This window comes from Piliocolobus tephrosceles, chromosome 17, assembly GCF_002776525.5.
Source record: "Piliocolobus tephrosceles isolate RC106 chromosome 17, ASM277652v3, whole genome shotgun sequence".
Taxonomy (NCBI): Eukaryota; Metazoa; Chordata; class Mammalia; order Primates; family Cercopithecidae; genus Piliocolobus; species Piliocolobus tephrosceles.
The window spans coordinates 55,715,906-55,733,460 of record NC_045450.1 but is presented as its reverse complement, the minus strand read 5'-3'; the positions used below and the strand labels follow the sequence as shown (position 1 = coordinate 55,733,460).

The 17,555-nt window shown below is 44.0% G+C and overlaps 1 long non-coding RNA gene across 1 annotated transcript in view; it reads left to right on the top strand.

The window, feature by feature from the left end:
• Window positions 1-10,024, top strand: part of LOC111541224 — a 33,801-nt gene extending 23,777 nt beyond the window's left edge. Inside the window, exons 2-3 of the long non-coding RNA XR_002731221.1 lie at window positions 8,724-8,861; window positions 9,283-10,024. This is a non-coding gene — a long non-coding RNA (uncharacterized LOC111541224). The remainder of the gene's footprint in view (window positions 1-8,723; window positions 8,862-9,282) is intronic.
• Window positions 10,025-17,555: the final 7,531 nt, after the last annotated feature.

The following is a 17,555-nucleotide window of genomic DNA, read 5'->3' as shown; positions in this document are numbered from 1 at the left end:
AATATCCAGTTGTCATCCCACCGACATAGCACAGAGCTCTGATACGTAAGATGGATGTGGGTTGCTCTCCTAGAGCTGCCGCTGGCATTGAGCACTTATGAATATGTCACGGATGGCCACCAACTGGACAACTTTCATGCTGCTGGAATTTTCAAGACAGGGCCCTGTGATAGAGAATCCGAAGAAACTAGGCATAACCACATGCTAGAGTTGACTTCAGAAACGCTGATGTGAATTTCCATCTTTAGAATCTCAGTCCTTGGCCAAAACTGTCCTCAATTTTTTGACTTCTTGTACAGTGGGATTTAAAGAGGTTAGCAATTAAATTTAATAGGAGATTGGTGCATTATTGTTAAAATTTCATCAGAAATTCGCACCTGCCCTTTGAAATACGTACATAAACTATTCCCTGAAGTATGATTTTTCAAGAGTGTTGTTGAACAAAAAATCTTTATCTGTGGGAATACCTTTCTGAAATTTTAATGGCCATCAAATGGGAATATACGATTCTCTCCACAAAAATTCCATTTATACTTCTTTATTTTTTTTTCAGGACCACATTAAGTGAAATACGACCATACACAGCAAAGATGTCATGGGTAGGATCCAAAAGTGTATCTGTATGCCTGTGAGGGGGTTGGGGTGTGTGTGTCAGTTTATCTTGTTTTAAAATTTTAAATTCAACTATCAGCATATAAAATCTAGGAGATAGTATATAAAAATTAAGATCGATGGCTTCTCTTGAAAACATGGAATATTTTGAACCCTGGGTGCACATGTGACTGAAGCTTAGTTCAAGCTGGTCCTTTATATGCGACATGTACCCTGCAGGTTACCACCACGCTCAGCATCCGTACTCCTGTCCTGTTTCATGAATTTTCATGGCCTGCCTGCCCCCTTAGACATTTGAGTTTGTGATCTCCAGTCTACATGATAGCAGGCACCTCCATGTGTTGAAATAAGTCTTTCTTGGTTTCTTTGTTGATGTATTTAGATTCTACTGGGGCTAAAACTTAAGGAAGAGCAATTAAAAACCTCTAAGACAGGCATAGATAGGTAGTCTTCCAAAGACATTCCAATAAAAATAAATATCAGCCAGGATCTGTGGCTCATGTCTATAATCCCAGCACTTGGGAGAGCGAGGCAGGTGGATCACTTGAGCCCAGGAGTTTGAGATAAGCCTGGGTAACATGACAAAACCCAGTCTCTACAAAAAATGCAAAAATTAGCCAGGCACAGTGGCGCACACCCATAGTCCCAGCTACTTCAGGAGGCTGAGAAGGGAGGATCATCTGAGCCTGGGAGGTCAAGGCTACAGTGAGTCATAATCACGCCACTGCACTCCACCCTGGCAACAGAGTGAGAGACTGTTTCAAAAAAGAAAAAGAGTAAATGTCAGAGAATGTGTTTGTCCCCTGAAGTCCCTGCACTAGTGCACTGTACCCATTCCACCTGAGTTGCCATGGCAGACTGGACGGACTCCCTTGCTCAGTTTGTCATGGCCATGTTATTTGTGCTTACCTCATTCTTGCTTACAGTAGACGACTCCCTCCCCTCCCCTTCCTTTCCCCCCATCATCCACCTTATCCTCTTCCATCCCGGCCTCATACTTTGCCTCAGGGCAAGGTCTGTAGTGTTAAGACTGCCTATGGCCTGAGAGAAGAGGCCGATGAACCCCTGGGGCTGCTATTAGTATCGGACTTTAGACACATTACAAGTTAAACAGGCTTTTGTGCGCTGGCGGGAGACACAACCACCACATGTGATGCTGTTTCTAGAGGAGTATTTCACCCAGGTTCGGAACAATAGACTTAAAATGAACTTCTGCAACATCGTAGCCTATTAGTACATTTGACTCTTCCAAATTCTAGAAGATAATTGGGCTTTCTTATTTGCAACGTGTTTTCTTAGGGCAAGATCTATATCTGTCTCTCTGTGCTATGCTATTGAAGAGCAATAATACGGATGCATTTATGGATCTTAACAAGAGTGCTCAGCTCACCAACTATTAGCTGAGGGCCCACTGTGTGCAAAGTACTGGGGAAAAAAGTAGAGAATGCTGCCTTGCAGGAGTTCACAATACAGTGTACGTGTTGGGCAGGAAGGTGGAAATGGGGCAAACAGATGGATTACTGGCGATTATGAGTGATATCAGAGAAGGCCACAGAGATTCAGAAAATAGCAGGACTAGAGACATTCTTATGAAGAAGATGGTTTAGAATGAAAGTGAAAAAATAGGTAATAGTTCAAGAGGCCCTTGCCATCAATGACCCAGGATTCCCCGGGCATTCCAGACAGAAAACAGAGCAAAGAACAGCACAGGAGTGAGAAAGTTCAAAGGAAACTTGGGAAACAGAGGGGAGGTTGGTTTGGGTGAAATGTGACCAGTACATAAGGGAGTGAAGGAGGATGAGGCTGGAAGAATGAGATGGGACTGTGTTGGAGAGGGCTCTGGGCACCCTGTGGAAAGACTGCCAAGTAAATGACCCAGATACATAGCAGGCCTGGGTGTGGACAGATTTGAGGGCCGTTAGACCAGATGTGGAAACAGCACTTAGAAGCTCCTGCAATTAGCAAAAGGCAATGGGTAGCTCTATGCCGGGGGCTGGAGTGGAGGAGAGAGGCAATCGAAGTGAGAACACTGTGGTTGTGGAGAAATCTCAACAACTCTCCCGGATCTTGGTGCTGATGATGTCATTTATCTAACAATATTACTCTGATATAGTCACTAAACCATCCATCCATCTATCCATCCACTGAACAAGTATTTGTGTACCTAGGGGCATTGTTCACATTATGCATTTGATTTGGAAATTTTTCTACACGTATATAATGAGTTCAAGGTCAAAGACTGGAGAAACCAAATGTTCTAGGATGACTTACCCAAGTAAAAATGATCTGCATATTATAAACAATGTTTCTGAAATTGTGATCATTGGATTATTAGAATGAAGGATACTTTAAGAAAACAAAGAATCAATATTCAAAGTGTTTATGCCTCCCTCGGTAAATCCCAACAGCCATGCAGATGATCAAAGGCCCTGACAAGTCCTGCAGTTAAAAACGAAAGTAAACAAAAAACTGTTTAACCTTTCGGAGTTCACACTTTGACCACAGGACTCTGTTACTGAATAGTATCTACTAACTTTCCAAGAAACACATTATGAAAAAATATTGTTACAAAGTAGTATATGAATTTAAGGCATAGACCTTCAAGTGTAGATATTCCTTTTAGGTTACCTCTAGCTCCAACCATTATCTGACAGGTAAATGAAAGGGACCATAATTCAGGGTCTAACCCACACAGAGATGACTTCTACCTTTAACCATTTATTGATGCATCACGGATTATTGATTACCTACTATGTGCCAGGCACTATATATGGAATTCACAGTACAGCAGTCACTGAGACATGGACGTCCCTGTCTGCAAAGAACTAAACTCACAGTTTAATCAATAACACAATCTTTACTACAAGTTGTGACAAACTGGCCACTCGTTCTCCTACCCTCACTTTCCCTGTGATTCTCCAACTTATATTAACCAAAGCAGTTTTATGACAGTGATATTTCAAAAGTTCTCTATTTAAAAAGGGTCATTAAGAGGTAGGATCCCACTGGGGGAAGGGGGAGGCCAAGATGAGAGAAGTGCTTGAGCCCAGAAGTTTGAGACCAGCCTGGGCAACATAGTGAGACCCCCGTCTCTACAAAAATTTAAAAAGATCCACCAGGCATGGGGGCACATGCCTGTGGTCCCAGCTGCTTGGGAGGCTGAGGTGGGAAGAACTTGAGCCTGGGAGGTCGAGGCTGCAGTGAGCTGTGACTGTGCCACCGCACTTTAGCCTGGGTGACAGAGTGAGATCCCGTCTCAAACAAAAAAAAAACAAAACCAGAGGCTGGATCCCAAACCAGTACATTCCTCTATTAGCCAGCAGATGTGAGAACAGACTAGCTAGGAAAAGAGTTTCACAAGAACTGGCTTAAATAACCCCAGCTGGGGACAAATTTTAATTTTCCTCATCTCTGGATTCTTGTCTCTCTTTGACAAAGACCTCTATCCATGATCAGCTCCTGGGTGTCCATCCCAGTCCAGCACTCACAGTTCACCCCTGGGAGCCAAACTTCCCTCCCCTTTATAGTTCCAAATGTTTCTCTCTCAGTTTTTTTTTAAAATAATGACTGATGTTCTAAAATCAGCTAGCAAGATAGGCAAAATAATCGGTAATTTCTAATTGTATCTTTAAAATATCAATACAAATTGGCTCTGGGCTGCTAAACAGACTTGGCTTATAAGACATTAAGAAAATTTTTAGTCTTGAGGTCTGCATGTTTTGTGAGCTTTATAAAGAGGATAAAAGTGAAACTTCAGCTTTTAAGCCACACTGTTAAAAACTATATTTACGTCTAGTATAATTCTGCAATCATTAAGCCTTAAATGGGTATTAAGCCTGATTCAAAGTAGTGAAACAGATGTTGAAAACGCACACTATGGATTCTTCAATCTGGGGAGAAAAGGGCTGATTCGTATGTTTCAAGGGCCAGACAAAGATAAAAGACCTCATCCCAAATGGAGCTGCTTCCTCCTCAAACCTTAGCATTCCCTCCAACGTATTTCTCCGTGTGGAAAGTATTATTAATGTCAGTATCCCTAGTGCTTGTAAAAGATTCATAGACCATTTCCTCCCCTTCCTGAATTCCCCTGTCTGTCCTGTCGCCGCCCCAGGTTCGTTCGTCTCACCGTTGGGCGGTTTGGTGACGCCAGCTGCAGATTCCATCACAACCCAGCTGCCTGTCATAGGATCACAGCATTTTAGAGCTGAAAGGGGCTTAGAGATGGCGTTTTCAGAAGAGAAAATGGGGTTGGGCACGGTGGCTCATGCCTGTAATCCCAGCACTTTGGGAGGCCAAGGTGGGTGGATCACCTGAGGTCAGGAGTTCAAGACCAGCCTGGCCGACATGGTGAAACTCTAGCTCTACTAAAAATACAAAAATTAGTTGGGCGAGGTGATGGGCATCTGTAATCCCAGCTACTCGGGGGGCTAAGGCAGGAGAATTGCTTGAACCTGGGAGGTGGAGGTTGCAGTGAACTGAGAGATTGTGCCATTGCACCCTAGCCCGGGCAACAAGAGCGAGAATCCGTTTCAAAAAAAAAAAAAAAAAAAGAAGAAGAGAAAACAGAAGCTCGCAGGACAGTGACTTGTTCAAAGTCACACGGTGAGCACAGATTGGGATTACTGTAGGCACTTTTATTACTTTGCTTTTCTCCTCTTCTTTTCCACTTCTGAAAATATTTACAGAATCCTTTATAGGGACCACGGTAGGAGATTAGGAGAAATTCTACAAGGTAAAATAAAAATGTTGTGTACAGTCAGCCCAAAGGTTGTGGGAGGCTGATGAATAAACATAGATGGAATGAGAGGACTAGAAAACCAGTATTGGGCTCATTCATCAAAAAAATTTATTTCTTAACTTTAGGGAGAACATGGAAAAGTCCCTGTGAGGATACCACCATCATAAATGTCGTAGGCAAGACCAGTGCTGCCAAGGGTACTCAATGTAGCAGACAAAAGTTTGGGAAGTAGGATATTATCATCATCTCAACGTATCTCCCAAAACATACGTAACAGTTACAAAGGGAAAAACAGTAACTTTACGGCATGCAAACCTGGCAGACACCACCTTACCAAAGCGACTATCAGTTATAAGCCACACTGACATCACGCACCCCCCATGTAACACCCTGAGAAGGGCATGTCACCTCTGGTATTCCTGCCCAAAACACAAGCATGTCTTCAATCAAATCATGAGACGCTTCAGACACATTCTATCCAGCCATGGAACAATACTTTTCAAAAGTGTCCAGGTATGAAAAACAAGGGAAGACTGAGAGCCTGTCATAGATTAAGGGAGAGGAAGGAAGCACAGCTAAGAGCTGTCCTGCATTTAGGATTGTGGATAGGATCCAAGAAATAGGGGGTGAGTGAAAACACTGGTGAAATCCAAATACAATCTGTACTTTAGTATTAGTATTGTACCCATTAATTAAGAAAAGCAATTTCTTTTTCTTTTCTTTTTCTTTTTTTTTTTTTGGAGACAGGGTCTTGCTATGTTGCCCAGTTTGTCTTCAAACTCCTCGTCTCAAGTGATCCTCCTGCCTCAGCCTCCTGAGTACCTGAGATTACAAGCATGCATCACAATGCCCAGCTGATTTCTTAATTTTGATAGTTGCACCACAGTTATCTAGGATTGTTACCATTGGGGAAGTTGGGTGAGGAATATGCAGAAACTCTGAAAAATTTTTGCCAACTTTGTTGTCTAAAATAATTTCAAAATAATTTTTTAAAAAGAAAAAGAGGTGCGGTGGCTCACGCCTCTAATCCCAGTACTTTTGGAGGACAAGGCAGGTGGATCATGAGGTCAGGAGATGGAGACCATCCTGGCTAACATGGTGAAACCCTTTCTCTACTAAAAATACAAAAAAAAAAAAAAAATTATCCAGGTGTGGTGGCAGGAGCCTGTAGTCCCAGCTCCTCAGGAGGCTGAGGCAGGAGAATGGCGTGAACCCGGGAGGCAGAGCTTGCAGTGAGCTGAGATGGTGCCACCGTACTCCAGCCTGGGCAACAGAGCGAGACTCCGTCTCAAAAAAAAAAAAAAAAAAAAAAAAGAGGAAAAAGAAAAGGCTGTGGGATGCAAGGAAAGACAGTAGGTCATGGGATGGAGCTATAAATCACAGCAGCAGCAGCTGACCATTCCTTCTAGAACCTTCTAAATCCTGAAAGATGGACAGAGGCCACAGGGAATTCGCCATTTCCCTTTTGGGTTAATCTGAACTTGCACATTATTATAGCCATTACACTCACAAGTTAGATAAACTTCTGAGAATAAACCCCAGGGTGTGGAAGGGATTAAGGAAGAGTCCGATTTCCTCATCAGTTGCAGCTGGTAGACGGTGGTAACAGGACTGCTGTTTAGTGACTTCAGGGCAGCCACCCTACAGGCTCAACTCCCAGAAGCTACCTGGACTGATTACCTGGAATGGGGAGTCCCACTGTCATGGGAAAGGATGAGAAGTGGGTACCCAGGGAAGGAGTGGTTGGGGGAAAAGGACATCTTTGTTCAGGCTGTGTTTGTTCTACATGGTGTGTATATATTTCTGACAATGAAATGTGTTCTTGGAAATGTCCCCTTCATTTATAGATGTATCACTGCAGAGTGTGTGTGAGAAAAAGAAAGAGACATGTCAGAATCCCACAGAAAACAGCTTAGCCCTTCATTCCATTATATATACAAAGCATTGTGTACGTTAGTGATAACATTTGCAGAAGGGGTGGGAATGTGGCTTTGTTGGTATTTCCAAATGTAAAACAGGTCTCCCATTCCCTCTGTTTGGTTGTCGCTGTTTCCTTACAGCACGAAAATACCGGCATTGGAGGCACTGTTGCCAGAAACTTGCTTGGCAAAACATTTACATTCCTTTGTATATAAAAAAAATCACTTCTTCCAACGGGTACTTTTCCATGTCCTCCCTGATTTCTGTGGCAATAATGACCACATTTGGCTCCAAACCTGGGTATGTGGCAGAGAAAGCCACCTCCAGATTCTAGATTCTGAAATCTCGTGGAAGATTAACATGGACGTCAAACTGACATTACCAATTTAAGGGATTTAAACGCTCAGCTCTAGAGTAAACAAAATCCAGTGGCAAGGTTTTGGACAACTTCAGTGACGTTTGACAACACAACCCAGATGTTGGGGAGTGCAAACGTTGGAAACATAGGCTTTCCATTGTGTTCTGTACGAGCAAGATGTTGAGTGGGACAGACCGGCTAGTGAAGGAAAGCAGCACTGATAATTATTGAGTGACTTTTATGGGGCAGATAGTATGCTAAATGCTCCATGGACACTGTCTCACTCACCATGTGCAGTGAGGTAGCTATTATTTATTGATATGGACATGAGGCTCAGAAATCTGCAATTTGCCTCACTTGGCAAGTGACAACATCAATATTTAACTCATGTGAGTATGACTTTAAAACCTTTGCTATTTCCAGAAGTCAACACTGACTGTATGTAGCATTCCTTTGCTTAAAGCCTCCCAATTTCTCTCATTGCCACTAGATCAGTGAATGTCTTAGCTCAGGCTTTGATGCCTTGGTGGTCACCCCTGCTGCCACACAGAACTAAAAGCTATTTACCTAAGGCTGGGGCTCTCTTAAAAATGTGGTTCGCTCGGTCTTCCCACCTCTGCCAGCATTTACTATATGCCATATGATTTTTTTTTTTGAGATGGGGTCTCGCTATGTTGCCCAGGCTGGACTTGAACTGCTGAACTCAAGCCATCCTCCCACCTGCCTCAGCCTCCCAAATAACTGGGATCATAGGTGTGCCCCTCCGTGCTCAGCTTTGGCTATGTGATTTCCTCATTCACAAGTCTGCTTGGAACTCCTTGTCCGTGAGGGTGTTGATACTTTTTGAATCCAACGATACTGTGTGCTTAGTGGTTAATACCTGCTTCTTGCCAAATGAATGAATGAGAATTAACAGATATATATACATTTTTTTTTTTTTTCTGGAGACAGGGTCTCCACCCAGGCTGCAGTCCAGAGGCATGATCACAGCTAACTGAAGTCTCAACCTCCTGAGCTCAAGTAATCCTCCCACCTCAGTCTCCCAAGTACCTGGGACTAAAGGCACTCCTGGCTAATTTTTTGTACTGTATATAGGGACAGGGTTTCGCTATGTTGTCTAGGCTTGTTTCAAACTCCTGGGCTCAAGCCACCTGCCTGCCTCAACCTCCTAAAGTGCTGACATTACAGGCATGAGCCACTATGCCCAGGCAGGAAATGTTTCAAATACTTGAGGTAATAAATATTTTCAAATTTTATATAAGATTCTACGTAAGTGCTATGAATGTTACAACTCACTGTGAATAATTTACTAAAGCTGAATTCCTCACGATTCATATTAGATAGTATTCAATGGTTTTATCTCAGTGGTTCTGAACCAGGGTTATTTTGACACCCCCACCCAGGGGACATCTGGCAGTGTCTTGAGACATCTGGATTATCACCACCGCAGGGAAGGCGGTGTCACTGGCATTATCGGGTGGGTGCCAGGGATGCTGCTAAGCATCCTGCAATGCCCTAGAAACTCCCTCCAATGCCAGTCCTCCCAAACAATGCCCATATTGCCGAGATTGAATACCCCTGCTTTGTTTGATTTAATGGCATGGCATACACTTGAAGGCCGTCAAACCACAGTTCACTCGTTTTTTTAATTCAGATTTTTGATTAACCAAGCTGGCTGGCATTGCCTCAGTTTGCCTAAATTACCAAGGACTGCTGGAATTTTCCCGGGAATATGTTTCGGGAAAGGTCAGAAACACTTCGGTCATCTTCACGCTTCCACTCAGTAGCAATGATTTTGCACATTCATTGACTATCAACTGGTTGTCTACGACTCAAATTACATAATGAATCCAGCACATAAATTATTTACCCAGATTTAATTCCAGCAACTGTTATCTTTGTGTTTTTTCCCCCTCTGCCAGCTAGTCTGGCTCATTTCATTGGAATTTTGGTCATGCCCATTCTCCTTCTGTACTAAATTATCTCCATAACGTGGTAGAAACAGAACAAGCTTGTGTGTGATATGCTTAACTGTTAATTTACCTAATTAAACTAATTCAATTAAATCATTTACATCTTTTTGGTAACGTGCCAGTTGATACCACGGCAGAAGTGGGATGTTTCAGAAGATGATTGTTCAGCAAATGAATGGGGAAAAGAAAAAAAAAAAGGAAAACAAAATGAGACAACCATCCAAATCTCTTGGCTTGAAACATTAAATGATACTGAAAAAATGCAGCTTTCACGGGGTACTGTGATTAGATATTTTTCGTGAATCAATTTTCTCTAGAAACTGGTATTTTAACAGAGTGATCACAATGTATTGTATAAAATATTTTAAACACTATTTGTGCATTCACATATTTGGTATGTTGAAGTAATGTGTACTTGTTCCCACATTAAGGTGTGATTTGTGAAATGTTTTGTGATGATAGCAAGATGTGAACTGAGCAGATTCTTTTGAATGAATTTGCAAAATAATTTTGCTAAATTACATAAATATCTTTAGGATACATCCATATTTCATTTACAGTCATCCTTGAAACATCCATGCCATAGTGATAAATGTACAAAATGTACAACATTTTATGCCAGTAAAAATCAACAGAGAAAAAGACAAGAAATTCTAGGCAGGAGAACCTAAATAGTCATCTCTGTGGATCTGCATCACCTTCCTGTATCATTTGACTGATAAAGAATCTGCACTTGTGGCGGAACCTAGGTTTGTTGATGGATGGGCCACCCTAGTTTCATCTCTCCAGGGCTTCTGTCTGGGTGGGGACGGAAGGATTTGGTTCTCTCTTCAGGTGCACACATGCTCAGGGCAAAATCTGAGGCAAAGCCCTATCTTGACCTATAATGAGGGAATAAAGCCCTAGATTTCATAGAACTTCAGAAAAGCCTGCATGAAATCCATCTAGATTCCTCCATCTGAGCAACCTCCTAATGTTTCCTGGTAAGGCCTATAAGATTCCAGGACAAATCACAACATACAGTAAGACTTGGCACCTGCTTGGAGCTTCCTCATCAGAAAGGTACATTTCCTCTACCACGCTTCAGGGGCAAACAGGCAGCATAGTTTATCTTCTGGATGTTCTTGCTTTCTTAAATCTAAGCATCTTTTTCTTTTCTTCTCCCATTTAAGAAGCCCAAGAAGATAATTCGTGGAAATCAAACAGGATGTTTTCAGAACATTTTTTTTTTTTCTATTTGGGAGGCCACCTCTGCAGATACTTTCCTCTGCTCAACCCTTGGATGGGATCATTTGTCTTTACAAATCAATGGCTCCAGCACATCCTAAACTTCCCGACAACAGAGCTTTGGAGGTTGGCAATCAAATGTCTGAAACTAACCTTCTTCCCACCACACATGCTAAACTTATTCTCTTTTAGTAAATACCAATTCCCTGAAGTCAGGGACCGCCCCATCTATCCATTTCACAGCCCAAGCACAGTGACTGGCACACAGAAAACACATAAATTATTGATTTCATAGTTAACAGAGAATAAAAAGAATTTTCCCCAAATCAAAGTCATTTTTCTGCCCAAAGCAACTTTTCCTTCCAACTTCCCAGAGGTCAGTGGCCTCATGACTTCCTGGCATCCAGATTTACGTCCAGATTTACAGCCCAATGGGCCAGATTTCCAAAGGCATTCACATTTCCTCTCCAATACTCATGTGCCCTCCTTCCTCTGCCTGTTTGCTGTATTCCTTCCTCTGGATAATGTGCAGTCATCCTCCCAACTCCCTCTACCATCTCTGTCATTCCCAATCTCCAGTGACTATTATGGATTTAAAGGAAACCGTGAAACAGACAATCCTCCTGGGTTAGTTTGCTTGGGTTTCCATAACAAAGGCTACTTTGTTCATTTTCTCTGTGAGGAAGCCTCCCAGGCTCTGGGAGGGTAGACATCCGAGATCCGGGTATTGGCAGGGTTGGTTTTGCGTGAGGCCTCTCTCCTTGGCTGTCTTCTCATTGTGGCTTCAAATGGTCTTCCCTCTGAGTCCTAATCTCCCCTTCTTTCTTATAAGAATCCCAGTCACACTGGATTAGGGCTCACCATTTTAACTTAATTACCTCTTCAAAGACTCTATCCCCAAATCCAGTCCCATTCTGAGATACTGAGGGTTAGGACTTCAACGCAGGATTTTTTGCACGGGCTGGGGTGGGACAAAATTCATCCCATAACACCACCCTTTGTTATTCAATAGCTGTTAGGGGGGAAAAAATCAGAATTCCTTCAATTTTGCTGAGTATTGGATAGACATAGTTTTATAGCTAGAAGACTAACATTTCCTCTTTTGCTATCAGAGAGTGTTGGCGTCTTGGCTGTGGCTGACAATGGTAACTGACAACTGCTGCCTCAACTTCCAGTTCCCTTTCATCCTTTTTCGACTTACCCAAGTCTTATCCTGCACATTCCACCACACTGGGTGCTGGTGACACTGAGCAGACTGTGATCTCCTCCATTTGTCAGTGATGCGTTTAGGTCTGGTCATATGTCCCAATGGAAGGAAGCCCTGCTGAAGGATACTGGGGAAAAGTTTGCTGTTAAGAGGTTTACAAATTGGCTGGGCACAGTGGCTCATGCTTGTAATCCCAGCACTTTGGGAGGCCGAGGCAGGTAGATCACCTGAGGTCAGGAGTTCGAGACCAGCCAGGCCAACATGGCAAAATCCTGTCTCTACTAAGAATATAAAAATTAGCCAGGTGTGGTGGTGCACACCTGTAATCCCAGCTACTTGGGGGGCGGGGGGGTGGGCGCTGAGGCAGGAGAATCACTTGAACCTGGAGGCGGAGGTTGCAGTGAGCTGAGATCACATCACTGCACTCTAGCCTGGGAGACAGAGTGAGACTCCATCTCAAAAAAAAAAAAAAAAAAATGGTGAGAGAGATCTATAAATTGATGCTTCCTTTGTATCTCTGGACAATATTGGGTCTCTGTGAGATATTAATTTCTGTGCCAATATTAGCATTCAAAGGGGACCTGAAGGAAGGGCCAGCTAACATATCAAGAGGAGCATTATCCGGAAGAAATGGAAAAATTTCTTGATGACACCAATGAGCCACTGAATCCACCCATCTGAGAGCCCACACTACCACCCCATTTGTTGTTTGGTGAGACAAAACTGTTTCATGTTATTTAAGCCACTTTGAAACAGATTTTTACTACTTTCACCCCAAAAGTATACTAATAAATAGAAACGCTTCAGACCACTTATTAGTAGACACCCACCAGTCATGCTTCCCGCCTCAGTTGTCCCATTTGTAAAACAGAGGTAATGACACTCTGTGGCATCACTGTGTAACTTGAGTGAAATCTGTCATGCAAGGTGCCCAACTCAGTGCCTCATAAGGAGGAAGTGTCTGATACACAGAGGCCATTTCTAGCTTTTGCTCTTCCAGGGGCTTCTGGTAGCTTGAATGTGGCTCTCCTTGTACCTCCTGCGTATGCAACTTTGCAGAGCAGCTCAACAATTTGGGCTACTGATTGTTTTGTTCACAGCACTTTGGGAGGCCCAGGTGGGAGGTTCACTTGAGTCCAGGAGTTTGAGACTAGCCTGGGCAACATAGCGAGACCGTCTCTATAAAAAATGAAAAATTAGCGGGGCATGGTGGTGCATGCTTACAGTCTCAGCTACTTGGGAGGCTGAGATGGGAGGAGCACTGCAGTCCAGGAGGTTGAGGTTGCAGTGAGCCATGATTGCACCACTGCACTTGAGTCTGGGAGACAGAGTGACACCCTGTCTCAAAAAAAAAAAGATCGGAAAAAGAAAAAAGAAAACTAGTATGAACTACTGACTTAAAAGTAATCACCATCTTTCACCATCTTTTTTTTTTAAAGCAAAAAGAGTTCATTATTCTATAGAAATCTCCCTTTCCTGAAATTGTTCACTGGGCTGGATTTACTTATCTGGAGCTTTCTAAAGCAGGACATGTCCATGAGGGGGTCTCATAACTGGGCCAAAGACCAGCAGCGGGAGTGCGTTCTGCCTGTCCCCACCCTCTCTTCTGCTGTGTTTCTGTCACTGCCCTTGTCCCGCCTCCTGCCCTCTCTGCCCTGACCAGCGCATAGCACCTGATACAGTGCTTTCCAGTGGAATGATCAGCAAGTTCTTCTTGAGCAAATGCTTGGCTGTAGGAACCACTGGAGCAGGAGGATGGAGAGGGAGAAGCTGGGGAAGTATATTCCTGGAAAGTACTTTGTAGACATCTATCTCTTTGGTTCTCTCTCTCCCCAGTCTTGTGCCTTGGGATGCATGCTGATGCTGGGGCCACTTGCGGGTGCCCAGAGAGCCCAGCCCTTACAGAATGATTATAGAAATACATAAATAGGTACCTTACACACCTATCAATTTACGAATTGCTTAATCTATGCCAAGCATAATACCCCAGGTTTTATAATCTCATATAACTGTCACAATTCTAAGCGCATGAAACCTATTTTATAGATGAAAACACTAAGGATCCAAGCGCTAAAGTGACTTGTCCAAGGCCTTACGGCTGCTGTGTCGAAAAAGCGAAAAGTGAAACCAGAGCCTAGGTGTTTATATCCAGGAGTTAATGGGTTTCATGGCTGTTCTGTAGTCAGGGCACTCACTGCAGGAGGACTCAAGGGGATGGCAAGTGGGTCAGTCTGATGGACTCCTCTCATGTGTGATGGAACAAAAGAAGCTCTAGGGGAGGAGGTATAATCACCTGGCCGTGGGCAAATCACAGAGATCCTGGCACTGTTTATCCATCTGAAAAATTAGCACACAGATATCAGCCATATCCTTCTCTCGAGAGCATTGCAAAAATCAGATGGGTCAAATCTATCAAACCACTACCAGATTAAGGGACGATATCTTGCTCACTCTTGGAACATAGTAGGTGCTCAATACACGAGAAACCCATGAAAGCAAAACAAAGTCTACTTTCTTACCATAAAAAAAAAAAAAAAAATGCTTCTGCTTCTATCTATCAACAGCGATCCTCTTTTTTTCACTTTTTCTTCCCTTTGTGTCCCCCTTCTTCCTTCCAGCCAACCAATAGCACTCACCCTTGGGCCCTGGCTGGCCACACCTCAGTGGGTACTAACTGGTGAGTCCCAGCTGGTGTGCACTGGGCCGCCCATGAGCCCTGGACAGCCTGGTTGTGATGGCCAGAGCTCACTGGTGACAAATGGGCTCTCTGTGCCTGTGACCTGGTGGGGCCAATTAATCACTGGGAGGTGCTCTTTCATTATATATGGCCAAGAGCACCCCTTGGAGTCAGGGAGGACAAAGCTTTAGGAGGGTTTGTTTGTTTGTTTGCAAACTGGAGACAAAAAGGAGGTGGCAGGGGTAGGGGGAGGTTTGAGAAAGAAAAAGAAAAGGTCAAAAACTAAAATAGAGCAAGAAAGGTGATAAGTGGCCTGGACTGAAGGGCGGCTATCCCGTCTGGCCTCAGGAAATCACATTCATGGGGATTAGTACAGAACTGCTCAGAATTATGAAAACCATTCTAATAATGACAGAGTTTCAATGCAGTTCTGTAGCCAGAGTACCCAAGAATGTATTCAAATTTATAATCATAGGGTGTATGTGTGCGTGTGTGTGTGTGTGTGTGTGTGTGTGTGTGTGAGAGAGAGACAGCCATTCATGTGTACGTGCACTGATGAAGAACTATGTGTATGTGGGAGGTTTGCAGGAAAAAAATATGACGGCTGCATGAGCTGCATATAAACCAACATGCTATTGAGAGATACTCATTATATCTGTTTTTAATCACAACATGTAAATGTGGGGAAAGCAGTCACCCCATACTCAAAAGATACACCTTGAAGATTCTGTTTGCATCCTCAGAAAGTGCCAGAATCTGCTGTAAGCAAAATCTCGGAGCAATCCAAGTCAGCGCCTTTTCCTTCCCCGAGTTCTGCCCACATGCATAAAGATGTCAGCGTGTTGATTATTCTGATTAGACTTTTAGTGTAATTTACGGGGTCCAGTCATTGTGCCTGGGTGTCTGGCCTGCACTTGCTACCCTGACGATGCCATTTTTAAAATGTCAGCTCGGCCATGATTCATGGCTGATGCTGGTGACATTGCTGCTGACCTGAGTTAGGCAGCAATATTTAATTAAAGCAAAAAAAGAGAGAAGAAGAACAAGCCAAAGGAAAGTAGAGGGCAAAACCTAAAAAGAACTAAGTTTTGTTGCTGGAAAGATCAGCATCTCCAAACAAGGAAGAGGCACTGCAAATGCAATATAGTGTCACTTATTTGGGGCTCTGTGTCTACCTGTCATTTGTGAGTGGTAAGGTCATCCATAATGAGTGCGACAGTTGCTTGCATCCCATTCACCATCATTCTGGGGCTCTCATTCCCTCTCTCTGTGGGGATTCGCTGGGAGGTGGAGCTGTCACTGCCTCTGGCTTCTGTCCTCACTGTGTATTGTTGGCCTGCCTGCCACCCAGCTCACTAATGGCAGCAGTACCTGGGCACCAGCTACCTGCTCCCACCCGGATAACCTCTTCCCAGCTTGCAAAAGGCCATGCTCATTTTCAAGCTCCTAGCTCCAGGATGCTGTGCAAGACCTGGGGTGAAATGAGTCCTGTGCCCTGCATGTTGGTGGTACAAATCCAGCCCTACCAGCAGCAACAGTAGCCACTGACTACCATTAAGATAGGTACTTGGCCGGGCAAAGTGGCTCATGCCTGTAATCCTGGCACTTTGGGAGGTCGCGGTGGGCGTATCACGAGGTCAGGAGTTCAAGACCAGCCTGGCCAATATGGTGAAACCCCATCTCTACTAAAAAATACAAAAATTAGCTGGGCATGGTGGCGCACGCCTGGAGTCCCAGCTACTTGGGAGGCTGAGGCAGGAGAATCACTGGAACCTGGGAGGTGGAGGTTGCAGTGAGCTGAGATTGTGCCACTACACTCCCGCTTGGGTGACAAAGCGAGACTCTGTCTCGGAAAAAAAAAAAAGAAAAGAAAAGAAACAGGTACTCCCCCAGGCCTCGTGAATTTATTTAAGTGGGAGAAAAATTACCCCTTAAAACACACACACACGCATGCGCAAACATAGACACACACATATTATTTGGGAGGTCTACTAAGCCAGGTCCCTTTGCCAGGAATGAAAGGACAGAATTTCTTGTTAATGGGAAGGCCACAGTGAGCTGAGGTTTGAGAACTAGAGCCAGCCTTTGTCCAGGCCTGCGGGAGCCAGGCTATTGTCTTCCAGGTTCCCCTTCCCCAGTGACCCCAGGGTCGGGGGCACACATGCCGGCCTTGAACTCTCCGTCTGTCTCTCCCACCATATTAATTACTATTCCCTTTGGTCAGGCTAAGAAAACAGCCTCGACTGCATTAGGACTAATTAAGAAGAGTGAGCTTCCCATTCTGGCAGCCTGCATCGGTCTCTGCAATGCACGGGCCAGGAAGGAGCCCTGACAATCTTATTACCAGAGAAGAAAACACCTCCCCGCACTCCCCCGAACCCCCAACAGTGAGTTCACCTCTTCCATTACGAATGCATCTGCCCCCAGCCACCAGTGAGGATAGCCTGGGTCAGCCAGGCATGTGGGGCCGAGGAATAGCCACGTTGCCTTAAACCAAGGGGAGTTAGCAGAGCAAATGCAGGGTCATGTCCATTTCTAACTCCATCTGTTGCCTCCCTCCTCCCTCCTCACCATCAATAAATTAATAGACAGAGAGATAGAATAAATATGGATCACTACATGTCATTATCCCTTAAACCTACCATGCTCCCCATTGAAATTCACACGTTTACAACCTGCTCAGGAGTAGAATCCAATCCTCTGGATTCCAGAGGCTCTGAGGCCCTTCTACAAGGATCTGAAGACAGTAGTTATGGGAACTGTCTTCTCCATTGCGTTCTCCCTGTCAGCCTCACCATGTTAAATATCCAATGAATACTGCGCGGGCCTCCAACAGACTCCAG